This window comes from Helianthus annuus, chromosome 16 (assembly GCF_002127325.2).
Source record: "Helianthus annuus cultivar XRQ/B chromosome 16, HanXRQr2.0-SUNRISE, whole genome shotgun sequence".
Classification (NCBI taxonomy): domain Eukaryota; kingdom Viridiplantae; phylum Streptophyta; class Magnoliopsida; order Asterales; family Asteraceae; genus Helianthus; species Helianthus annuus.
The window spans coordinates 194,226,626-194,230,483 of record NC_035448.2 but is presented as its reverse complement, the minus strand read 5'-3'; the positions used below and the strand labels follow the sequence as shown (position 1 = coordinate 194,230,483).

The 3,858-nt window shown below is 29.9% G+C and overlaps 1 long non-coding RNA gene across 2 annotated transcripts; it reads left to right on the top strand.

Moving 5' to 3' along the window:
• Positions 1–2,384: 2,384 nt before the first annotated feature.
• On the top strand, positions 2,385–3,199 carry LOC110915127. Of its 2 annotated transcripts, XR_002578768.2 has the most exons (3): positions 2,385–2,539; positions 2,618–2,723; positions 3,008–3,199. It is a non-coding gene; the product is annotated as an uncharacterized LOC110915127 (long non-coding RNA). The 2 variants fall into 2 exon arrangements; XR_002578767.2 differs by having other exon boundaries at positions 2,388–2,723.
• The last annotated feature ends 659 nt before the right edge of the window (positions 3,200–3,858 follow it).

Genomic DNA, 3,858 nt, shown 5'->3' with positions numbered 1-3,858 from the left:
GGAGAAAATGACATATGGCTTTAAGTAGGCTTTTGTTTAGTATGAGAATGCCATGTGGCATTATCTATATCTTTTTATTAGTATTAGATATATATATATATATATATATATAATATTAAATTAAAAACAAAACAAAACAAAATTACAATTGAAATATTTAGTATTGATTACCTTTTAATAGTTTTTGTCTATTATTTTTTAGTATGTTGATGATCTAACTTTTAATTTTAAATAGTAATTAACAAGTTTATAAATAAACTTTCAGTTTTGTATACCAAGTAGTATTTTAAAGTTTTTAAACTATTTAAAGTATTTTTTTATTTTACAGCATATGTGAAGTTAACGGGTACTAACACTAACAAATAATAACATGAAACAAAAAACACATGATTTGGAAACCAAATTATATTATATATTTACAAATTGGATTCGATAAATAGTAAATTTAGTGTTTTTTAAGATTTGGTTTCACATGTATATTATAAATAATATACGTCTCTAAACAATTTAATTTGATTTTGCTTTAATAACTAACTTGTGTTCGTTAATTTTTATTAAAAAAAAAAAAAAAACTGAATACACTTATGTTTAATTTTTTCCTCGAGCTCTCGATATAAAATTATTGAAAACGAAGTGGTATTCAAAATAGAGTATTTATTTGATATTGTAAGCTACAAAGAGTATTGATACCTTACTTGTATTGTAACGAACCGAATCGATACTGACATCGGTAATAGAGTCGGTACCGGTATTTTATTTTTTTTTGTTTTTATCGATGTAAAACATGTGAAGATATCCGTTATGGGTATATCACGTTTTTATTTTTTTGGTTTTCTATTCTGTTTACCGAGTGTCGGTACCATAACGAACCAAACCGATAGTGCCCGGATTCATGCCCCGTAGGTCGATGTGAACAGTGACTTCTTTTTAAGTTTCAGTTTCACCTGTTATATCAGTCCCTATTATACCATAAATGATAAATATTTTTAACCCATTTTATTTTTATTTAATATGTTTTTTTAATATTTGCGTTTGTTTAACTTTTTTTAAAATAAATTGAATAAGCGATGTATTCTAATAAATTTGGCATCGTAAATTATACCAAGTAGCGTTACCATACTAGTGCCATAAAAAACGAACCTATAACAACCTAAATGAAATTCCTGCCGCATCACGTTGAGCTACTCTATAATATATAAGGAATTTTAATTTGTTATAGAGTAAACTTTACCACTCATTAAAATAAAGTAATTAAAACACTTGTTAAAACCAATTTTACAGATCATAAAAATATAAAAATTAAATTAACAATCCGACAAGCCAGAGTAGTTGATTGAAGAACACATTTTTTCCATGCACAATGTGAGTGGAGTGTGAACTGGGAATAACAGATTTTGACTAAGCGTAGACACTTCTTACTTCTTAGCATCGTACCATTTTCTTCTGGAGATATTCAACAATTTTGATTTTTGAATATAAATAAATTTTACCATTTTCTTCTGGAGATATTCAACAGTTTTGATTTTTGAATATAAATAAATTTTACGCTTATGATTAATGAATACATTGTTGTAAGAAAGCTAATTTCATAAACAAATATAAATTTTATAAGGGTTAGATTTCACTAATCATGCAATGTCATCTCATTTTTACCCTCAACTACCTTGAAACACCTTAATCACTGGCGTCATCTTTCAATTAACAAAGAACTATTTTTTATAATTAAAATAAGGTATGCATTTAAAAACACAAATAAAACAAAACTTTCATTAAAATTTAAACATTACACAATTCAAAATAAATAAATAAAACATCAAAATATGAAAAGTTAAATAAAAAAACAAATATGAAAATCTTTAAAAAACAATTACAAAAATCACAAGGCCAACAAATCTAAAAAAAACATACGGTCGGTATGGATAAGCTTGTTGTTTAGTAAAAATTAGCTGTGGTTTATACCCTTGATGACTTGAGCTTGAAGTCTTGAACCACCTCCTTTCAAACTAGAACCGGCTCCTTAAGATTTAGAGGATTTCCCACTTGCACTAACCTTTGATTTTTGTGAATCTATAGAGAAATATTGTGTGTAGAATATCGTTTGTATTTGGGTAAAGTAAAATTTTAAAAACCTTTTGTATATATAATGGGTCAAATTTAAAAGAAAATGTTTCTTTTTTTAAATTGTAAAGTCACAAAATCACACTCATTTCTTCGGTAAAAACTCACCACATCCACTACCCGATTTCCCTACATGTGGGAGTCATAGCGGTGTTACTGTTCGGGTACCACTACCCGGACAGGGGTACTCGAATCTTCTATATATAATAAATAAAACTAATTGGGGGACACGTGTCCAATTCTAAGGGCCATTGATTTTGTGGGTTTCCCGCTCATTATTCTGGGTTGTAATTCGGGTCACGTGCAGTGCTCCATTTCATCTGATGACCCACCCTTTGCTCTCCTTTTTTTGAAACCCTAATTTTTCCTCTTCCCACAATTGAATGCCACCACAAACTTGGTTCAATTGATTATCTTGAAGGTTAGTTAACGCTTTTGATTTTTGGCATTCTAAAAATTTCGTTATCTCTCAATCGTTGTCATCTAATCTGTTAAAAAGGATATGGACTTTCGATGGATTCCAATACGATCTAGGTATAATCGAACCATGCTTGATGTTATGTCCTATTCTCTTTGACGATGGCGATGATGTTAATCCCTTTGCTGTAAGTTATCATTTATGCTTTCATTTTCAAATTGTTCGTAAAGTCTCATCAATTGTTTTGCTTTAACTTGAGCCTAGGTTACCAATTAAGTTTGCAATATTTAAAAGAGAGTCTTCTTTAATTTTAATTAGTTAGTTGTTGTTGTTGATTATGCCTAATCTTTTGGTTCAAACCCCTTGATGAGTATGCCTAATGTGTTGGTTCAAACCCCTCTTTTCACTGTTGTGCCTGTTATACCAAAAAATAATATTAAATAGTATTTGTCTGACAAATGGTTTTTGCAGCATGAAAGGTGTTGGGGCTACCGCCCCGAATATGTCTAATACAGCCGAAATCTGATCTAGCCACTCCATTATCATGTAAATCCATCTTCCTTTAACCTTTTTCGTGTAAGACGGGAAATACATATGAGACTATCAGCTGGTAAGTTATTGCTAGAAATATTTTAATAGGATTTGTGATGGCTTTACATTTAATATTTCAGTCATTTCTTAATAACATTATTTGATAGTTAGATGTCTTATTGTCCTTTAGAGCTGGTCTCATTTTTTTTAATCTATCAAACTAACATATGCTTAAATGAGGAAACTATACAGCAACACCTAACTTTTTGTTTCATGCGTTTTGTAAAGGTTTTTCTTTCTCTAATATACCCCGTCTTTGGGTTTCACTTTTGTGGATCTTTTGAATTTCAGTATGTACAACTGATGTTTTTTATGAGTAAAATAAGAATGTAAATGTAATGTAAGGTATAGAATTCATTTATAGGAAGATTAATGTGAATTTATTGATGTATTTGGTGATATTAAGAAAGATTTTTAGATGGCACTGTTGTGAAACTGGGGTGATGAAACAAATAAAATAACTTGATTTGTTTGTTCTCTTTAGTTCGAGTTACTATTGTCAAAACCAAGCATTTCGCGAATCAGTTTATTAGAGTTGTAGTCTGTGCATAAGAAAGTGCGAATCTTTATTGAATTGGTGTTGCCGTTGCTGGTGAAAGTTTCATTGTTGTGATGCAAAAAGTGATAAATTGTTGCTTGGTTTCAGTGGGCATATGTCACACCCCAACCAATGGCGGAAACATCGGGATGAGACGAAGTGTGAAGATTGCAAGAGACTTCATAACGCTATT